This window comes from Chiloscyllium plagiosum, unplaced genomic scaffold (genome assembly GCF_037043375.1).
Source record: "Chiloscyllium plagiosum isolate Xiang-an unplaced genomic scaffold, Cpla_swu_hap1 HiC_scaffold_3, whole genome shotgun sequence".
Lineage (NCBI taxonomy): Eukaryota > Metazoa > Chordata > Chondrichthyes > Orectolobiformes > Hemiscylliidae > Chiloscyllium > Chiloscyllium plagiosum.
Window position 1 is genome coordinate 144,797,018 of NW_028270141.1, and position 23,033 is coordinate 144,820,050.

General features: G+C 48.7%; 1 long non-coding RNA gene and 1 other non-coding gene across 3 annotated transcripts in view; one reads left to right on the forward strand and one right to left on the reverse strand.

Annotated features, from left to right (window-relative positions):
- Window positions 1-23,033, forward strand: part of LOC148151774 (uncharacterized) — a 43,825-nt gene that overhangs the window by 19,568 nt on the left and 1,224 nt on the right. Inside the window, exons 2-3 of one of the 2 annotated variants that reach the window (XR_015754761.1) lie at window positions 7,156-8,905; window positions 20,790-20,866. This is a non-coding gene — a long non-coding RNA (uncharacterized LOC148151774). The remainder of the gene's footprint in view (window positions 1-7,155; window positions 8,906-20,789; window positions 20,867-23,033) is intronic. The other variant, XR_015754763.1, reaches the window with a different exon arrangement.
- trnar-ccg (transfer RNA arginine (anticodon CCG)) lies at window positions 17,830-17,902 on the reverse strand. Its single transcript has one exon. It is a non-coding gene; the product is annotated as a tRNA-Arg (tRNA).

Genomic DNA, 23,033 nt, shown 5'->3' on the forward strand with positions numbered 1-23,033 from the left:
ACTGTGAATACAGTATCCCCTCACCCTCACTGTGAATACAATATCCCCACACACCCACCCTCACTCTGAATACAGTATCTGCTCTCTCCCACCCTCACTGTGAATACAGTATCCCACATGCCCCACCCTCACTGTGAATACAGTATCTGCTCTCCCCCCCCCTCACTGTGAATACGATATCCCCTCACACCCCACCAACACTGTGAATACAGTGTCCCCTATCCCCATCCTCACTGTGAATACAGTGACCCCTCACCCCCACCCTCACTGTGAATACAGTATCCCCTCTCCCCCAACCTACTGTGAATACAGTCTCCCCTCACCCCCACCCTCACTGTGAATACAGTGTCCCCTCTCCCCCACTCTCACTCTGAATACAGTATCCCCTCACCCCCACCTTCACTGTGAATACATTGTCCCCTCACCCCCACCCTCACGGTGAATACAGTGTCCCCTCATCCCCCACCCTCACTGTGAATGCAGTATCCCCTCACCCCCACACTCACTGTGAGTACAGTATCCCCTCTCCCCACCCTCACTGTGAATACAGTATCCCCTCACCCCCACCCTCACTGTGAATACAGTATCCCCTCTCCCCACCCTCACTGTGAGTACAGTATCCCGTCTCCCCACCCTCACTGTGAATACGATATCCCCTCACACCCCACCAACACTGTGAATACAGTGTCCCCTATCCCCATCCTCACTGTGAATACAGTGACCCCTCACCCCCACACTCACTGTGAGTACAGTATCCCCTCTCCCCACCCTCACTGTGAGTACAGTATCCCCTCTCCCCGACCCTCACTGTGAGTACAGTATCCACACTCCCCACCCTCACTGTGAATTCAGTATCCCCTCACGCCCACCCTCACTGTGAATACTGTATCCCCTCTCCCCCACCCTCACTGTGAGTACAGTATCCACATTCCTCACCCTCACTGTGAATACAGTATCCCCTCACCCCCACTCTCACTGTGAGTACAGTATCCCCTCTCCCCCACACTCACTGTGAATACAGTATCTGCTCTCGCCCACCCTCACTGTGAATTCAGTATCCCCTCTCCCCCACCCTCACTGTGAATACAGTATCTGCTCTCGCCCACCCTCACTGTGAATTCAGTATCCCCTCTCCCCCACCCTCACTGTAAATTCAGTATCCCCTCTCCCCCACCCTCACTGTCAATACAGTATCCCTCTACCCCACCCTCACTGTGAATACTTTGTCCCCTCTCCCCCACCCTCACTGTGAATACAGTATCCCCTCTCCCCCTCCCTCACTGTGAATACAGTATCCCCTCTCTCCCACCCTCACTGTGAATGCAATATCCCCTCACCCCCACCCTCACTGTGAATACAGTATCCCCTCTCCCCCTCCCTCACTGTGAATACAGTATCCCCTCTCTCCCACCCTCACTGTGAATGCAATATCCCCTCTCCCCCACCCTCGCTGTGAATACTGTATCCCCTCGCCTCAACCCTCACTGTGAATACAGTATCCCCTCACCCCCACCCTCACTGTGAATACAGTATCCCCTCTCCCCACCCTCACTGTGAATACAGTATCCCCTCTCCTCAATCCTCACTGTGTATACAGTGTCCCCTCACCCCCACCCTCACTGTGAATACTTTGTCCCCTCTCCCCCACCTTCATTGTGAATATAGTATCCCCTTACCCCCACCCTCACTGTGAGTACAGTGTCCCCTCACCCCCACCCTCACTGTGTATGCAGTATCCCCTCTCCCCCACCCTGAATGTGAATGCAGTATCCCCTCTCCCCGACCCTCACTGTGAATACAGTATCCCATCTCCCCCTCCCTCACTGTGAATACATTATCCCCTCTCCCCCACCCTCACTATGAGTACAGGATCCCCACTCCCCCACCCTCGCTGTGAATACAGAATCCCCTCGCCTCAACCTTCACTGTGAATACAGTGTCCCCTCTCCCCCACCCTCACTGTGAATACAGAATCCCCTCTACCCCTCCCTCACTGTGAATACGATGTCCCCTCACCCCCACCCTCACTGTGAATACTGGATCCCCTCTCCCCCACCCTCACTCTGAATACGATGTCCCCTCACCCCCACCCACACTGTGAACACAGTGTCCCCCCTCCCCCACCCTCACTGTGAATACTGGATCCCCTCTCCCCCACCCGCACTCTGAATACGATGTCCCCTCACCCCCACCCTCACTGTGAATACAGTGTCCCCTCTCCCCTACCCTCACTGTGAATGCAGTATCCCCTCTCCCCCACCCTCACTGTGAATACAGTGTCCCCTCTCGCCCACCCTCACTGCGAATACAGTATCCAATACCCCCACCCTCACTATGAATTCAGTATGCCCTCACCCCCACCCTCACTGTGAATACTTTGTCCCCTCTTCCCCACCTTCATTGTGAATATAGTATCCCCTCACCCCCACCATCACTGTGAATGCAGTATCCCCTTACCCCCACCCTCGCTGTGAATACTGTATCCCGTCGCCTCAACCCTCACTGTGAATACAGTATCCCCTCACCCCCACCCTCACTGTGAATACAGTATCCCCTCTCCCCACCCTCACTGTGAATACAGTATCCCCTCTCCTCAATCCTCACTGTGTATACAGTGTCCCCTCACCCCCACCCTCACTGTGAATACTTTGTCCCCTCTCCCCCACCTTCATTGTGAATATAGTATCCCCTTACTCCCACCCTCACTGTGAGTACAGTGTCCCCTCACCCCCACCCTCACTGTGTATGCAGTATCCCCTCTCCCCCACCCTGAATGTGAATGCAGTATCCCCTCTCCCCGACCCTCACTGTGAATACAGTATCCCATCTCCCCCTCCCTCACTGTGAATACAGTGTGCCCACAACCCCACCCTCACTATGAGTACAGGATCCCCACTCCCCCACCCTCGCTGTGAATACAGAATCCCCTCGCCTCAACCCTCACTGTGAATACAGTGTCCCCTCTCCCCCACCCTCACTGTGAATACAGAATCCCCTCTACCCCTTCCTCACTGTGAATACAGAATCCCCTCTACCCCTCCCTCACTGTGAATACAGTGTCCCCTCTCCCCCACCCTCGCTGTGAATACTGTGATCCCCTCTCCCCCACCCACACTGTGAATACAGTGTTCCCTCGCCCCCACCCTCACTGTGAATATAGTATCCCCTATCCCCACCCACACTGTGAATACAGTGTCCCCTCTCCGCCAGCCTCACTGTGAATACAGTGTCCCCTCACCCCCAACCTCACTGTGAATTCAGTGTACCCTCACCCCCACCCACACTGTGAATACAGTGTTCCCATTCCCCCACCCTCACTGTGAATATAGTATCCCCTATCCCCACCCTCACTGTGAATACAGTGTCCCCTCTCCGCCAGCCTCACTGTGAATAAAGTGTCCCCTCACCCCCAACCTCACTGTGAATTCAGTGTACCCTCACCCCCACCCTCACTGTGAATACAGTGTCACCCCTCCCCCACCCTCACTGTGAATACTGTATCCCCTCTCCCCCACCCTCACTCTGAATACAATGTCCCCTCACCCCCAACCTCACTGTGAATACAGTGTCCCCTCTCCCCACCCTCACTATGAATTCAGTATGCCCTCACCCGCACCCTCATTGTGAATACTTTGTCCCTTCTCCCCCACCTTCATTGTGAATATAGTATCCCCTCACCCCCACCCTCACTGTGAATGCAGTATCCCCTCTCCCCGACCCTCACTGTGAATACAGTATCCCCTCTCCCTGACCCACACTGTGAATGCAGTATCCCCTCTCCCCCTCCCTCATTGTGAATACAGTATCCCCTCTCTCCTACCCTCACTGTGAATGCAATATCCGCTCTCCCCCACCCTCACTGTGAATACAGAATCCCCTCTCCCCCTCCCTCACTGTGAATACAGTATCCCCTCTCTCCCACCCTCACTGTGAATGCAGTATCCCATCTCCCCCTCCCTCACTGTGAATACAGTGTCCCCACAACCCCCACCCTCACTATGAGTACAGGATCCCCACTCCCCTACCCTCGCTGTGAATACTGTATCCCCTCGCCTCAACCCTCACTGTGAATACAGTATCCCCTCTCCCCACCCTCACTGTGAATACAGTATCCCCTCTCCTCAATCCTCACTGTGCATACAGTGTCCCCTCGCCCCCACCCTCACTGTGAATACAGTATCCCCTCTCCCCACCCTCACTGTAAATAGTGTATCCGCTCTCCTCAACCCTCACTGTGAATACAGTATCCCCTCTCCCCACCCTCACTGTGAATACAGTATCCCCTCTCCTCAATCCTCACTGTGAATACAGTGTCCCCTCGCCCCCACCCTCACTGTGAATACAGTATCCCCTCTCCCCACCCTCACTGTGAATACAGTACGACCTATCCCCCACCCTCACTGTGAATACAGTGTCCCCTCAACCCCAGCCTCACCGTGAATACTGTATCCCCTGTCCCCCACTTCACTGTGAATACAGTGTCCCCTCTCCCCCACCCTCACTGTGAATACAGTGTCCCCTCTCCCCCACCCTCACTATGAATACAGTATCCACTCCCCCCACCCTCAATGTGTATGCAGTATCCCCTCTCCCCCACCCTGATTGTGAATGCAGTATCCCCTCTCCCCGACCCTCACTGTGAATGCAGTATCCCCTCTCCCCACCTCCCTGCGAATACAGTATCCCCTCTCCCCGACCCTCACTGTGAATGCAGTATCCCCTCACCCCCACCCTCACTGTGAATGCAGTATCCCCTCTCCCCGACCCACACTGTGAATGCAATATCCCCTCACCCCCACCCTCACTGTGAATACAGTATCCCCTCTCCCCCTCCCTCACTGTGAATACAGTGTCCCCAAATCCCCACCCTCACTGTGAATGCAGTATCCCCTCTCCCCCACCCTCACTGTGAATACAGTATCCCCTCTCCCCACCCTCACTGTGAATACAGTATGCCCTCTCCCCCACCCTCACTGTGAATACAGGGTCCCCTCAACCGCAGCCTCACCGTGAATACTGTATCCCCTCTCCCCCACCCTCACTGTGAATGCAGTATCCCCTCTCCCCCACCCTCACTGTGTATGCAGTATCCCCTCTCCCCCACCCTGAATGTGAATGCAGTATCCCCTCTCCCCAACCCTCACTGTGAATGCAGTATCCCCTCTCCCCACCCTCACTGCGAATACAGTATCCCCTCTCCCCGACCCTCACTGTGAATGCAGTATCCCCTCACCCCCACCCTCACTGTGAATACAGTATGCCCTCTCCCCCTCCCTCACTGTGAATACAGTGTCCCCAAATCCCCACCCTCACTGTGAATGCAGTATCCCCTCTCCCCCTCCCTCACTGTGAATACAGTGTCCCCACATCCCCCACCCTCACTGTGAATACAGTATCCCCTCTCCCCCACCCTCACTGTGAATACAAAATCCCCTCTCCCCCTCCCTCACTGTGATTACAGTACCCCTTCTCCCCGACCCTCACTGTGAATACAGTATCCCCTCTCCCCCTCCCTCACTGTGAACACAGTGTCCCCACATCCCCCACCCTCACTGTGAGTACAGCCAGAGATGCCCACATCCCATGAGTGAGTGAAAAATGACAAGAGGTAATAGCAGCACTGAGCCTGTCTGTAGGAGTTCAAAACAGCTGGGAATCATGGAAGTGATTCATAAAGCTTATGAAGATGACAAAGAGTCACATAAATGCCAAAGGAGACCCCCCCCCCCCCCCCCCCCCCCCGCCCCCATACAGAAGAGCGTGAGGATTGCAGATGCTGGAGATCAGAGTCAGAAGGTGTGGCACTGGAAAAGTACAGCAGGTCAGGCAGCATCCAAGGGACCCCTTTTGCCTGCTTCCCCCACCCCCACACACACATTCCTGATGAAGAGCTTATGCTCGAAATGTCTACTCTCCTGCTTCTCGGATGCTGCCTGACTCACTGTGCTTTTCCAGCATCACACCTTTCGACTCTAATCCGTTGCACATTCAGAATTATTCAGCAAGTGCTGTCCAGGTGTGGACTCACACCTAATGTTGGACGCTGTGCAGGAAACTTTGCAAGTGTGGGCTGGTTGGGGATGGTCAGCACTTTGTTTGTTGCAAACAGCTGAAGGGATGTGCCGTTTGATAGAATCAGTCAGCCTTTGGGACTTCTCGCCAGCCTACACCGATCCTGAAATTCATATCCATCTTAATTATTTGAGTGAGAGGCAGAATGTCTTTTTGGCAGTCCCCTGTTAGTAACAAAGACCACATTGGGTTGCTGGAATCAGTGCGAAACTGGTTGCTTAGAATGCGTGCAAGACAGAAAAAATTGACAAATTATATATTTTTCAGCACTATTTATATACTTTCTCTGAGACATTTATAAATACAGTGACAAGATAAGGCCCAAGTAGCGATCCCTGAGGGAAATTGCTTCCTGATGATTCTGCATTCAAATCAATTCCCGACTCATGTCAAATCCATGCTCCCTCTTGTGGCTAGTCATGGTCATCCTTGACACCTTTTCCTCCAGTTTTCTGTCCTTTCGAGGGAAGTGAAGAGTCAGGATAAGCTGCTCATTTGTCCTCAAGGTTAACTGTCTGCAATGCAGAGTGATTGCTGCTGCACTGAGCCAATTCCACTGCCTGAGGTGCCTGTTAACAGGAGAATATTGTGTGGAAGGGTGTATCAATTCCATTTGCACCTTATATGTGCAGGACTGTTTCCAGGGCACTCCTGGTGGTGGTTTGTGAAATCCCCCACCCATTCTACGTTTCACACCCTTGCCACCCTCAGTGCTTCCTGAGCTTTGTTCAACGTGGAGGAGGACCAGTGTGTGATAAACAGTAGAACATATCCTTGCCCATATTTAACGTGATGCCATGAGACTTCATGGAGTCCGGAGTCAATGTTGAGGACTCCCAGGGCAACTCCCTCCTGACTGTATGCCACTGCGCCGCCACCTTTGCTGGGTCTGTCCTGCCAATGAGGCAGGAATGTATCCAGGGATGGTGGTGCCTGGGACATTGTTTGTGAGGTATGATTCCGTGAGTATTAGGCTGTTGCTTGACTAGGCTGTGAGCTACGTCTCCCAGCATTGGTACTGCCCCAGATGTTTGGAGGACAATGCAGGATTGACAGTGCTGTTTCTGCCATTGCCTTTTCCAGGTGAGACATCGTAGCAATTGAAAAAACTGTGTGGCTGGGCCATTTCAGAAGGCAGCTGAGCGTCATCCACATTGCTGTGGGTCTGGAGTCACGTGTAGGCCAGACCAGATGAGGATGGCAGATTTCCTTCCCTGAAGGACATTAATGAACCAGACGGGTCTCTTTCCTTGGCAAGCAACAGTTATTTCATGGTGGTTATTGAATTGAAATTCCACCATTTGCCGTGGTGTGGTTTGAACCCGGGATCCCAGAACATGATCTGAGTTGCAGAATGAATAGCCCAGCAGCGATCCCCATTCAGCCATTGCCTCTCCCACCTATTTCGTTTTCTGGAAGTGCTTTGAGTTGAGCTGTCAAGACCATTTCATCCTTTTGTCATCAGACTCTCACAGAAACAAAGGAAATAGGAGCAGGAGTAGGCCATTCAGCCCCTTAAGCCTGCTCCACCATTCAACATGATCATGGCTGATCATCCAACTCTGTCCCCTGCTCCTGCTCTCTCCCCATACCCTTTGATCCCTTCAACCCTAAGAACTATATCTATCTCCTTTTCAAAGAAAAAAGGTTGAGTGCTTCAGCAAAGAACTGTAGTTTTTCATTCTGTTTAACCCTGTTTATCTGTCCATGCTGCCAGACTTGCTGAGTTGCTCCAGCGTTCTCTTTGTTTCAGATTTCCATCGTCTACAATATTTTGCTTTTATTTGAGTTTCGGTTGTATTTGGAACTTCAGCCTTGCTGGTTTTAAGTAAGGCACAGTTAGAAATCTCGATTATCTTGAAAGAAGTTACATCCTAATCAACAGAAAAGTTTGCTCTGTCTTGGCGGCTAATGCCTATCTGCAGATCTGTCCAACTGCCTATCACTGATGCTGCTGAAGGATGAGGAACTGTCCCTTCTTCAGAATTCTCTAATGTCTAAATCAATTGTCAGGTTGGTCTTCAACTAGTTTTCCAAATATCTACCATCAAGGTATTGGAATCACAGTTTTATAGACACATGATGTGACCATACCTCAAGATAGGTGTTTTACCAGAAGCAGTAATGCTTGTGTTATCTCTTGTAATATAAGAAACTAGGTGTGTGTGCTATTGTGGGCAACATTTAACATTGCATGATGGGAAAAAAATTGGTCAATTCCCAAGCTATAATTCAGTAAGTTAAAAGACAAAAGGTCAGAAACAGCTTTCAGGACCAGGCTGAATGTAAACAAATTCCATAAGTTTGATAAAACTTCAGTCATCTTTCACACTGCTCCTTGTATATTTCGAACTGCAGATCTTAGCCTAACCAAAATTGAATTGAATTGAATTGAATTGTCATGTGTACCAAGGCAGAGTGAAAAGCTTTGTCTTGCGAGCTTAGGTCCATATAATAGAAACAGACTTATGGAATGACACAAACGATTAATTTTTTTTAGACTAAGGTTCAGTGTTACAGGTGAAACACATTTCATGATATTTTAATGCATATAATGTGCTCCTTTCCTTTTGTAAGGCGTGAGATGTAGAAGGGAAACAGGGAATGGATTGGAACCCTCCTCTTCCCAAGTCTCAGCCAAATTGCTGTGTATTTGCAATAAAGGCTGATCATTGTCAGTTCAATTGATTTTTGAGTATTGTTGATTTATTTTGCTCTCACAGATGCCTCGCTAATTAAATCCTGATACAACATTTGGTGCTGTGAGTGGAAACCAAATAACCTGGGTGAATTCTGTCAAGGACTGAAGAAGCGATCTGGCCGCAGCCAAGAGGTAAGAGAGGGAGGGCTTTTCCCACTTTGGTTCATCTCTCTCCCTTGGCTGACCGCTGCGACCTCTCATCCCTTGCAGAGGACACTAGCAGGTGAGGGTTTCCAATTCAAAATTCTAAATATTCTTCAGTGGACTGTGATTGAGCAGAGTGGATCAGGGATCGAAGAAATTCGCGCTGGGATTTTTTAAAGTTTTTTTGAAGTTTTTAAGAAATCAGAGAGCTTTTACTTTTCAGCTTGTGTCCGTATCTCTGATTGTTTTTGGTACCAGGAATACCAAAGGCCTTAGATAAAACTGAGAATAATTCACCGTTAACCTTTATGTGTTCTAACTTTCCAGAGCATGAGTGGAACTTGGGTCAGTTGTCAATAGCATGGCATAATAAATTGGACAAAGACGCCTGGCCACTGGAGGGCACCTGGGACATAGAAAGTTCCAAATACACCGAAAAACAAATTTGGTTGAAAAATACTGGCCCTAAATGGAAAACTGGGTGCAGGAATCCATTAGGCACCACGAGAACTCACGATTGATGAGTTGGACGGATAATGCTCGAAAAAGAAATATATCAGAATAGTCAAACGGTAAACTCAAAGATTGGGAAACATTGAAATTTGAGTGTGCACGCTGCAGGATTCGAAAAATCAGATCTGAGAGAAAGCAGCTGAGAAACGAACAGTTAAACAGCAGGCAAAATGGGATAATAAGGACACATCAAAGGGAGATCCCCCCAAGTTCATTTGGCATGCCAGTCTTTCCTGGTTCAAGTGGTACAGATCTTTAACAAGCCCCTCTCCTCCTCCCCCACCCCCAGCCCCAGCCCCAGCCCCGACCCTACCTTCCACGTCTGCTTCAGCTGTCATACAACCTCCACTCCCGGCACCTTCCCTTGCAACCCACCAACCCAACCTCCACTCCCGGCACCTTCCCTTGCAAGACTCCCTTGTCAGATCCATACCCCCCACCAACCCAACCTCTACTCCCGGCACCTTCCCTTGCAAGACTCCCTTGTCAGATCCATACCCCCCGCCAACCCAACCTCCACTCCCGGCACCTTCCCTTGCAATCAACACGGACATCTACTACAAACCGACCGACTCCCACAGCTACCTGGACTACACCTCCTCCCACCCCGCCCCCTGTAAAAACGCCATCCCATTCTCCCAATTCCTTCGTCTCCGCCGCATCTGCTCCCAGGAGGACCAGTTCAAAATACGCACAACACAGACGGCCTCCTTCTTCAAGGACCGCAATTTCCCCCCCGACGTGATCGACGATGCCCTCCACCGCATCTCCTCCACTTCCCGCTCCTCCGCCCTTGAGCCCCGCCCCTCCAACCGCCACCAGGACAGAACCCCACTGGTCCTCACCTACCACCCCACCAATCTCCATGTACAGCGCATCATCCGCCGTCACTTCCGCCACCTCCAAACAGACCCCACCACCAAGGATATATTTCCCTCCCCTCCTCTATCAGCTTTCCATAGAGACCACTCCCTCCGCGACTCCCTTGTCAGATCCATACCCCCCACCAACCCAACCTCCACTCCCGGCACCTTCCCTTGCAACCGCAGGAGGTGCAACACTTGCGCCCACACCTCCCCCCTCACTTTTCTCCAAGGCCCCAAAGGAAACTTCCATATCCGCCACAGATTCACCTGCACCTCCACCCACATTATCTACTGCATCCGCTGCAGCCGGTGTGGCCTCCTCTATATTGGGGAGACAGGCCGCCTACTTGCGGAGCGATTCAGAGAGCACCTCTGGGCCACCCGGACGAACCAACCCAATCACCCTGTAGCACAGCATTTCAACTCCCCCTCCCACTCCACCGAGGATATGCAGGTCATTGGACTCATCCACCGCCAAACCACAACAACGCGACGGTCGGAGGAGGAGCGTCTTATCTTCCGACTGGGAACCCTCCAACCACAGGGGATGAACTTGGACTTCACCAGTTTCTTCATCCCCCCTCCCCCCACCTTGTCTCAGCCGAATCCCTCCAGCCCGGCACCGCCTTCCTGACCTGCAGTCTTCTTCTTGACCTCTCCGCCTCCACCCTACTCCGACCTATCACCCTCACCTTGACCTCTTTCCACCTATCACATTTCCAACGCCCCTCCTCCAAGTCCCTCCTCCCTACCTTTTATCTTCTCCTGCTGAACACTCTCTGCTCATTCCTGAAGAAGGGCATGTGCCCGAAACGTCGAATCTTCTGTTCCCTAGATGCTGCCTGACCTGCTGTGCTGTTCCAGCAATAAAGTTTCAGCTTTGATCTCCAGCGTCTGCAGACCTCACTTTCTCCTCAGCTGTCATACAGCCTGTTGCACACAGCACTAGATCTATCACTGTATTCTAACAGATGAAAGGCTTAACAGAGAATCAATTCTTCAATGTATAATTTCAGTTACATCACACTGCAAATTTTTGCTATAAATTCTGTGTTACGATCGAGCCCTCCACTATCACCTGATGAAGGAGTATCGCTCCGAAAGCTAGTGTGCTTCCAATTAAACCTGTTGGACTATAACCTGGTGTTGTGTGATTTTTAACTTAGCACTAGATCTTATATTGACCCGTCATCGGAACCACAGCCCAGCGCCTCCTTAGATAACTCCCTTTACAGTATTTCTCTTCAGCCTGCAGTTGAAGAATCCCTCCCTTTGCCACCAATCCCTGCCAATTATCCACTTTGGTCGGTTTTAAATCCACGAGCTGCTGTTAATAATCAGGCAGAACCATTCATTCAGGTCTGGCAGACCTTGAGCCCCCATGAGTTGTGTTTAATAACGTCCCACAAAGATGACTCTGAAGGGTTTCTCAATTATGGAAGATGCACTGCAACTATGTATCGTGCTACTTACATGGGACCAATACTCCCTTATTTATAGCTCCCTTCCCCCTGATCTGGGTGAAAGATGGAAGGCTGAATTGGGTGTAAATGGGGACACATGGGATACATTTAGGAATGCGCACCAAGATGAGGATGATTAGTGCACACTGATGTTCACGCCATTACAGCGTGCACTCCCGTAAGCTGTAGATCTTTCTAAATTTCCTGACTGTAAACCCACCCGGAAAGCGGAAGCCTCTGCATTTTGTAACCATTTCTGTGCCCTCTCTTCTGGGGATACGGCTTTTACTGAAGGAGGACAGTCCTCCCAGTTTAATGCAATGCTGCTGCAGGTTTTGCCTGACAGGGCAGCATCTTCTATAAAAACCAATAATATGGATTGGTCAGATCGTAGTAAAGCCCAGGTGTGAGGTGCGGGGTCTCACTACTGGGGCAATGGCCACGTGCTGGGTCTTGACACTGTACCCTGCATCAAGTAGAAGTTGATTAGATTCCCTACAGTGTGGAAACAGGCCCTTCAGCTCAACCAGTCCACACCGACCCTCCAAAGAGTAACCCACCCAGACCCATTTCCCATCTGACTAATGCACCTAACACTATGGGCAATTTAGCATGGCCAATTCACCTGACCTGCACATCTTTGGACTGTGGGTGGAAACTGGAGCACCCGGAGGAAACCCACACAGACACGGGGAGAATGTGTAAACTCCACACAGAAAGTCGCCCAAGGCAGGAATTGAACCTGGGTCCCTGGTGCTGTGCTGCAGCAGTGCTAACCACTGAGCCACCCTGCTGTCCATAGTTTGTACAGAGATCTGCTCGCGCCGTTCTCTTAGGCACACGATGCAATGAGGTCACCAGAACATTTCCTAATGACCACTGCACTTCACCACAAGGGTCCCCTTTCCATAATGCCTGTTTCAACTGTGGGTGGGTGGGCTACTATGCCAGGGATTGACCATTACCCTACAAATGAGGGCAGGATTCTCGCCATAAACACACATCCTTCACTACCTCTAACCCTTCTGACTATCCCAGGCAAACTATGCTGTCCTCTGATGAGACCACACAGACAAGCATACAGCAATACTTCACACTGAAGGTGTCCCTCTTCCCTTTCTGATTGACACTGGTGTGATTCACTCTACCCTAACCTGGTCTTTGATTCAAAGATATAATTTTCCCCTCTCTGATGAACATGCAGAAATGTCTGGTTTGATAGGTGAATCTGCTGGTTCCCCACTCACACAACCACTTACTGTCCAAGTTGAAGGCCGTAGCTACTCTATTCCGTTTGCTGTTATAGAGTCAGAGAGTCATAGAGATGTACAGCACGGAAACAGACCCTTTGGTCCAACCCATTCATGCCAACCAAATATCCCAATCCAATCTAGTCCCATCTGCCAGCACCCGGCCCATCTCCCTCCAAATCCTTCCTATTCATATACCCATCCAAATGGCTCTTAAATGTTGCAATTGTACCAGCCTCCACCACTTCCTCTGGCAGCTCATTCTATACACGTACCACCCTCTGTGTGAAAATGTTGCCCTGTAGGTTTCTTTTATATCTTTCCCCTCTCACCCTAAACCTATGCCCTCCAGTTCTGGACTCCCTGAACCTGGGGAAAAGACTTTGCCTATTTACCCTATCCGTTCCCCTCATAATTTTGACCTCTATAAGGTCACCCCTCAGCCTCCGATGCTCCAGGGAACACAGCCCCAGCCTATTCAACCTCTCCCTATATCTCAAATCTCCCAACCCTGGCAGCATCCTTGTAAATCATTTCTGAACCCTTTCAAGTTTCACAACATCTTTCTAATAGGAAGGAGTCCAGAATTGCACGCAATATTCCAACAGAGTGCCTAAACCTAAGATATCAACCTGGCTGTTTGGGGTTTACTCTGCCCTTTACAGGTAGAGGTTATTTGCCTTAATGGGGCCAATTGATTTTAGTACCTCTGACTTCACCACCCCCCCCCCCCTTTAGATGTTCCTGATCACACAGGCTTCTCTGTTCAGATGCAGGATATTTAGATTAGATTAGATTCCCTACAGTGTGGAAACAGGCCCTTAAGCCCAACCAGTCCACACCGACCCTCCGAAGAATAACCCAGCCAGACCTTTGACTAATGCACCTAACACTATGGGCAATTTAGCCTGGCCAATTCACCTGACCTGCATATCTTTGGACAAGTAGTCCTTGGGACTCCTCGGACTGTGACATTTATTGGCCTCACTGAGGGACGGGGGGGGGGGGGGGGCTCTGCCTTCCTTGTAGAGGTGCCCTAACATCTCTGGCACCAACCAGGACTCGTGGCCCCTCATGTCACTCTCACTGTTCATGAGGACTATAGTGCCAAATTGCGAGGATGTTTAGCAAGGCAAAAGTGAGGACTGCAGATGCTGGAAACCAGAGTCTAGATTAGAGTGGTGCTGGAAAAGCACAGCAGGTCAGGCAGTATCCGAGGAGCAGGAAAGTCGATGAAGGGCTTTTGCCTGAAACGGTGATTTTCCTGCTCCTCGGATGCTCCTGATCAGCAGAGTCTGTTGCAATAGCACCGCCAAACACCGTCTGGGGAAACATAACGTATGGAGGTCAGGATTGTCAAATGGGAGGTCAGCCAAATCCGGGTGATGTACAGTCAGGAAATTACTCCGAAGCAAACAGTCATGGGGTGGGCGGGTCAGGGGGTTGCCCGGGGAGCGTAGCAGGATTCAAAATGGAGAGTAGCGAAATGAGAGGGAAAGGTTCTGCAACAGGTGAGATCTCATAGCGGCTCAGACGAGCTTGGGTGAGGTGTTGGGTCTGCTGAGATGTGGGGAGGTTGACAGCAGAGTGCGAGGTGCACAGCTGTACGGGCTGGTGAAGGGTCAGATTAGAAGCTGCCCATGCTAACAGGTGGACAGCAGTTAGGATTTGGGTGTGTGGAGGGAGGCCACAGGCAACAGGATCCAATTTAGTGGAATAATAGGCCACCGGGAGACGACGGTCACCATGCTGCTGAGTTAGGACACCAGTGGCACAGTCGTCTATCACACTAACATACAACTGAAAGGGTCTGTCAAACAGCGGGTGGCCTAGCGCTGGGGCTGCAGTTCAGACGTCTTTGAGAGCAAACACTGACTGCATGGCTGATTGGGCCAGTTGAAATTTAAGGGGAGCATTAGGGAAGGAATAAAGAGTAAGGTCTTTGCTATAGGTTGTAACGTTTGTAAGCCACTGCCTACAAATATTGACCAGCCCTAAAAAGGCTCTCATCCATTTGGGTGAGCTGAGGGTGGGGTTTGTAAGATGGGGATAATCCACTCCTGAATAAGGCATTGATTAACACACCCAAAACTTCAACTTGTGATTGACCCTCCTGAACCATTGTGGCTGGGATCACATATCCCCATGAATGGAGGCATGTAAGTAGGTAAACTGTGTCCTGTTGGTTATTAACCAAATCAGTGCTAACAAGGAGTCAGTCATCCACATATTGAATGATAATGGATCCTCCAGGTGGCGTTAGTGAGGCCAACTAGGAATGCAGTACTTGTGAAAAGAGGGGAGGAGAATGAATGAAACCCAGTGGGAGCCGTGTCCAAGTGTACTGTCTGCATTTAAATGTGAAGGCAGACAAATACTGAGAGTCTGGGGCGAGGGGAATTGCAAAAAAAGGTGAACTGCAAGTCAACTAGAGTGAAAATACAAGCTTCATGCGGGATGCTACTAAGAATTGTAGCTGGGTTGGGCACAATGGGATGCAAAGATTCCACAATCTGGTTGATACGGCAGAGGTCTTGGGCAAATGCCACTCAGGTGGCCTTCCGATTTTCGGGACCGGGAGGATCAGGGTGTTGCAAAGTGACCAGCATGGAACTAAAATTCCCCGTGTAAGGAAAGACTGGACCATGTCAGAGAATCCTTGCTCTGCCTCTGGACGTAGGTGAATGTTTGGCAAACTGGCCTACTTGGGAATTGCATGGAAATACCTGTTTACACATGTCATATATGTATACTGAGAAACCGGATATAAGTAAGTGTTGGGTTCATACACATATCCCCATCCATTCAAGGGAGGGAATATCTCTTCACCCCTCCCTTTCTGTATATCAGAAACAGTTGAGCGGGTGTTACAACGGAATCACCCAGGGCTTAAGGGGGAAATGAGGGTACGGGAATCGGCAGGTTCCCTGTAGTGACTACATTTTCTACATGGTACCAGCCTGGATATATTCACAAATCAGTTCCTCCTTCCCTTACGGTCCATTTGAATAACGCTACAGGGTCCCTATGCTTTCGGAAATTAGGACAAGGAATGCTTATGGGGCAAAGCAAATGTAATCTCACATTTGACTGGCAAGGCCCAGTAGTCAACATTTCAAGAAATGGGATGTTTAACTGTGATTGGTCCAGAATATGGTGTATTACATCTGATGGACCGATTCCACCATGCAGCCTTGGATGACAATGGCTGACGATTTTACAGCTTATAAAGACACATACTTCATATGTGGCACCAAAGCGTACCCTTGTCTTCTGCCAACTGGACAGGATCCTGCGATCTAGGTTATGTTGTACCCTACATGCATCACCTCACCTCCCTCAATCATGAGCATCCATGAACTATGAGAGCCATTACTGGGCTAGACCAGTTCCTCATGTTGTCTTTTCTGTTGTACGGAACAGGACGGGTATCCAGTGAATTGGCTCACACGGCCTCAGCACTGAACATCTGGCCAATGAGGCAGCTTTAAAAGCCAAAGCAACTGGACAAGCACTGACTGAGGTCTCAGCTGAGCCAATGGATGTCTGGACAGTGGCACTGCAGAATTGACTAGCTTTGGGTTAACTGCTCACCTTGCAAAGGGGGAGCATGTGCTGTTGTGGGTCAGGAACTTACATTCCAGATTCCTCTGAAAATATTGCCGACCCTAGTTGAACATATTAAGCAACATGCTGACCACATACAAGACATTGGCAAGTCCATGATTATAGCCCACAGAGTTGGTTGGGTCACAGAATGTTTGATTGGATCTTTAAAGCCTTTTTGCTCATAGTACTGTTGCTAGCAGGAATAGGGTTACTTGTATCACAAAGCTGAACCCTTTTTTCTAAAAGCTGTTCCTTTTCTCAGGGATACTGTGTCCTTGTTTTTTTTTTAGAAGGGTCACAAACATCTCCCGGCTCCAATTAGGCTGGTTTAGTACACAGATTGAATGGCATTGAGAGGCCTTTTTGTTTATTTGTAAACAGATGAGCCTTCAGGCTGAAGTGGTCATGTTTTAGAAGAGACCTGTATAATGGAAGGGGAGTGGTCAGTTCTCTAGTTAGGTATTCAGCTGTGGAAACAGGCTCTGTCTCTCTTTCTGCTGTTCTAACTTCAACCTGTAAGCATTTGTTCCATTTTTAAAAATGGTTTTTAAGGAGGTTTGCTTATTGGGACTGTTGTGTATATTCGGAGTGGTATAATTAAGTCTAATTTGGATAGAATGAGTTTTGTAGGAGTTCTTTATCCTGTTCTTTGTGTTTCATTGTGTAATTTTGTGAATAAATTTTTGTCTGTTTTAAAACCAGGTTGTCAACCTAGCTACCTCACTCTGGGTAATTTTCACTGTACACTTAGTGAAACAAATTGCAAAGTTACAGTCTGGGCTGCCTGCATAAGAATGCTTTGAGTGGAGGGCCGGGTCCATATCACTTGCCTGATTAGACTCCCTACAGTGTGGAAACCGGTCCTTCGGCCCAACAAGTCCACACCGACCCTCTGAAGAGTAACCTATCTCCAAGTAATGCACCTAGCACTATGGGTAACTTAGCATGTCCAATTCACCTGATCTGCACATCTTTGGATTGTGGGAGAAAACTGGAGCACCTGGAGGAAACCCACACAGACACGGGGAGAATGTGCAAACTCCACACAGACAGTTACCTGAGGCTGGAATCAAACCTGGGACCCTGATGCTGTGAGGCAGCAGTGCTAACCACTGAACCACCCTAAAATAGTCAACAGGTTATGCCATTGCTTCCCCTTAAAGAGAGAGACAGCAATCAGTAAACAGCCAACTCCCAGCAGTAAGCTATAGCACCCCAGGTGGGACTTGAACCCACAATCCCTGGCTCCGGAGGCCAGTGCCTTATCCATTAGGCCACTGGGGCTGCAGCTACTTATACTCAATGCATTTCCAATCAGATTTTCAAAATGCCTATATAATTGATTGTCATGATACGACAAAAGGGGGAAATGTAGTATTGTAGGCATCAGTTAACATTGCATGATGGGAAAAAAATGGTCAATTCTCGAGTTATAACTCAGTAAGTTAAAAGACAAAAGGTCAGAAACAGCTTTCAGAACCAGGCTGAATGTAAACACATTCCATAAGTTTGATAAAACTTCAGTCATCTTTCACACGGCTCCTTGTATATTTTGAACTGCAGATCTCAGCCTAAACAAAAGGTCTGTATAATAGAAACAGAGTTATGAAATGACACAAATGATTAATATTTTTTAAAGACTAAGGTTCAGTGTTACAGGTGAAACACATTTCATGATAATCTGTAATTGCTCAGTATATTTTAATGTATATAATGTGCTCCTTTCCTTTTGGAAGGGAAACAGGGAACGGATTGGAACCCTCCTCTTCCCAAGGTTCTGCCAAATTTCTGTGTATTTGCAATAAAGGTTGATCATTGTCAGTTCAATTGATTTTTGAGTATTGTTGATTTATTTTGCTCTCACGGATCCCCGCTAATTAAATTCTGACACGACACGTGGATATTGTGGGAATGAAGATGTCAATAAACATTTACTGCAATAGTTATAGAAAAATATTGCATCCACAGGCACATAAGTGTCTGGGCTAACATTAACCTATTAGATTAGCACAGAGCAGCTTGGTTCCAATAGCATGTCAAATTTCAAGTGATCGCAGGGTAAGATGGAATCTGAGACCTTTCTATCCACAGGTCACATGTTATCATGCAGTCATGACATACTGAACATGTCTTTTAAAGGTACACTAACATACTGATTATGATACATTCAATACATTAACCCCTTGCTCCCGAGTGTAGTTGTTAGAGAGTGAAGTGACGGAGTAAAGTGTTGGTCCCTTTGCTTAACTATTCAAGCAAGCTAATCTGGTGAGGCTGAGGTGTTTTTCTTTGAAGGATGTCCATAGCTCAATTGTCCCCAGTTCTTGGTGTTTATTGTCCTGGGGGGAAGCAGTCAACAGCCCAGGGATTAAGTGGGAGAAGCTAAACAACAGCCCAAGGTTGGTGGGGTGGGGGGGGGGGGGGGGGGGGGGGGTGGGGGGGCAATACTGGGAGACAGGACAAGATCACAGTGACAATTTACTTGTGAAGAATCAAATGTTGAGACCTTGGAGTGCAGGTTCATAGCTCCTTGAAAGTGGAGTCACAGATGGACAGGATAGAGAAGAAGGTGATTGGTACACTTGGCTTTATTGGTCAGAGCATTGAATATAGGAGATGGGAGATCATGCTGCAGCTATACAGGACATTGGTTAGGCCACTTTTGGAAGTTAGTATTAAATTCTAGTCTCTCTGCTATAGGAAAGGTGCTGTGAAACTTGAAACGGTTTAGAAAAGATTTACAAGGATGTTGCCAGGGTTGGAGGATTTGAGCTATAGGGAGGGGGCTGAACTGGCTGGAGCTGTTTTCCCTGGAGCATTGGAGGCTGAGGGGTGACCTTATAGAGATTTATAAAATCATGAGGATCAGAGATAGGGTGAATAGCAAGATCTTTCTCCAAAGATAAAGGAGTCTAGAACTACAGAGCATAGGTTTAAGGTGAGAGGGGAAAGATATAAATGGGACCCATGGGGCAACTTTTTCACTTAGAATATGGTGCGTGTATGGAACGAGCTGCCACAGGAACTGATAGAGGCTGGTACAATTACAACATTTAAAAGGCATCTGAATGGGTATATGAATAGGAAGAGTTTAGACAGATATGGGCCAAGTGCTGGCACATGGGACTAGATTAATTTAGGACATCCAGTCAGCATGGACGAGTTGGACCAAAGGGTCTGTTTCTATGCTGAACATCTCTACAACTCTATGACTGTTAGTGGGAGCTTCAGATAGGATTTAATTTTGGGTCTGTTACTTGTGGAGGACTTAGCACCAAGTACACCCAACTCCAACATCCGGTTAGGTCACCATGGGAGACCGTGGGAACAGCGCAAGAGTGGATCTTCTCCACAGAACTAGTGGGAAACGTTCAACCTGTGCTAACCCCAGTCCAGAGACAAGACCCCCGGCCAAGCTCAGTCAGATCTGCCGTACACAGGCAACAATTGCTTCTGTGCACACTCTGAGGCCAGGATCCAAATCATCGTCAATTCATATTTGGAGATATGTGAGAGAATGGGCCTGGGCATGGACATCTGGAAAGAAAGCTCCTCCAACAGCCTGCTCCCATCATACAATGCCATCTGCCAACTGAGGATCAGTAGGGGACATCGATGATGGAACTCAGCATTATCTCCAGTGGGTCAGTGCAGCTTTTGGCCATCTGAAAAACAGAGTATTGTGACGTTAAAGACCACTAAACTCATGGTCTACAGTACAACACAGACCTTCAGCGTGCATGACAGACATCTACAATGTATAGCAGATACCTCAAATCTTGCTTGCATAAGTGCATTTAGCTTTGTTAGTGATTGGAGAGATCAGTGATGTAATGAGAAATGATATAGCCTCTGAAGATCAAGATTTATATCAGTCTGACTAGAAATAAGAAATAGCAGAGCAAAGATGTCCTTGATGGGAGTAATTCATAGGTCCCTAAACAATATAAACCAGAGGACTTGTTGAAAAGATGTGGCACTAATGATAGGTGATATTAGTATGCATATGGACTGGATTAATTAAATTGGGAAGGGTAGCCTCAATGGAGATTTTGAGTGCGAGCAGCAGCAGAGTGTAAACGAACCCGGAAGGCTACAGCGAAGGTGAGACAGTTTGTTTTAAAATTACTTACCGGTAACGGGCAGCGGTGTTTTTTTTTTCTCTTCACAGAAAGAGCGGGAGCCGCAGGGGGAAGTGACGACGACCAGAGGGGCAGCCGGAAGCTGGTGTAGCGCAAGCTTACCTGGGTAGGTTTTTTTTCCTATAAAAGCGCGCAGGAGAGGAAGCTTTAGGGAAGTAGTAACTCCAAAGATTGCAGACAGGTGGGTGACAGTGAGGGGGACTGGGAGGAAGCAGCCAGTGCAGGGACCCCCTGCGGCTGTTCCCCTCAAGAACAAGTATACCGTTTTGGATACTTGTGGGGGGGATGACTTACCAGGGATAAGCAATGGGGTTCAGGCCTCTGGCACAGAGCCTGTCCCCGTTACTCAGAAGGGAAGGGTGGAGAAGAGCAGAGCAATAGTTATTGGGGACTCGATAGTTCGGGGCACAGATAGGCCCCGAATATTAATTGTGAATATTGAGTCACAATTAATTAGAATGGACGGCTTTGAGGTATGTAGGGAAGAGGTGTTGGAAATTCTGGAAAGGGTGAAAATAGATAAGTCCCCTGGGCCTGATAGCATTTATCCTAGGATTCTCTGGGGAGCAAGGGAGGAGATTGCAGAGCCATTGGCCTTGATTTTTATGTCCTCGTTGTCTACAGGAATTGTGCCAGAAGACTGGAGGATAGCAAATGTGGTTCCCTTGTTCAAGAAGGGGAGTAGGGATAACCCTAGTAACTATAGGCCGGTGAGTCTCACTTCTGTTGTGGGCAAAGTCTTAGAGAGAATTGTAAGGGATAGGATTTATGAACATCTGGATAGGAATAATGTGATCAAGGATAGTCAGCATGGTTTTGTGAAGGGCAGGTCGTGCCTCACAAACCTTATTGAATTCTTTGAGAAGGTGACTAAGGTGGACGAGGGTAAAGCGGTAGATGTGGTGTATATGGATTTTCGTAAGGCGTTTGATAAGGTTCCCCATGGTAGGCTACTGCAAAAAATACGGAGGTATGGCATTGAGGGTGAGTTGGAGGTTTGGATTAGGAATTGGCTGGCTGGAAGAAGACAGAGGGTAGTAGTTGATGGTAAAGGTTCATCTTGGAGTGCTGTTACTAGCGGTGTTCCGCAAGGATCTGTTTTGGGACCATTGCTGTTTGTCATTTTTATAAATGACCTGGAGGAGGGGCTAGAAGGTTGGGTGAGCAAGTTTGCGGATGATACGAAAGTCGGAGGAGTTGTAGACAGTGAGGAAGGATGTGTCAGGTTACAGCGGGATATAGATAAGTTGCAGAGATGGGCAGAAAGGTGGCAAGTGGAGTTCAATGTAGGTAAGTGTGAGGTGATTCACTTTGGTAAGAGTAACAAAAAGATGGGGTACTGGGCTAATGGTCGGATACTTGGCAGTGTGGATGAGCAGAGGGATCTTGGTGTCCATGTACACAGATCTCTGAAAGTTGCCACCCAGGTAAATAGTGCGGTAATGAAGGCATATGGCGTACTGGCTTTTATTGGTAGAGGAATTGAGTTCCGGAGCCCTGAGGTCATGTTGCAGTTGTATAAGACTCTGGTGCGGCCGCATCTGGAGTATTGTGTGCAGTTTTGGTCGCCATACTATAGGAAGGATGTGGAGGCACTGGAACGGGTGCAGAGGAGGTTTACCAGGATGTTGCCTGGTATGGTAGAAAGATCGTATGAGGAAAGGCTGAGGCACTTGGGGTTGTTTTCATTGGAGAAAAGGAGGTTTAGGGGTGACTTGATAGAGGTGTACAAGATGATTAGGGGTTTAGATAGGGTCGACAGTGAGAACCTTTTTCCACATATGGAGTCAGCTATAACGAGGGGGCATAGCTTTAAATTAAGGGGTGGTAGGTATAGAACAGATGTTAGGGGTAGATTCTTTACTCAGCAAGTCGTGAGTTCATGGAATGCCCTGCCAGTAGCAGTGGTGGACTCTCCCTCTTTATGGGCATTTAAACAGGCATTGGATAGGCATATGGAGGATAGTGGGCTAGTATAGGTTAGGTGGGTTTGGATCGGCGCAACATCGAGGGCCAAAGGGCCTGTACTGCGCTGTATTTTTCTATGTTCTATGTTCCATATTGAGTGTATTAGAGATTGTTTCTTGGAGCTACATAGAACCAACCAGGGATGCAGGCTTTTCTAGACTTGTTATTGTCTAACGAGATGGGATTAGTTAATGATCTCATTGTAAAGGATCTTCCAGGGAAGAATGATCATTTAATGCACGAATTTGAAATTCAGTTTGAGGGTGAGAAACTTGAATCTTGCACTGGCGTTCTGACATTAAACA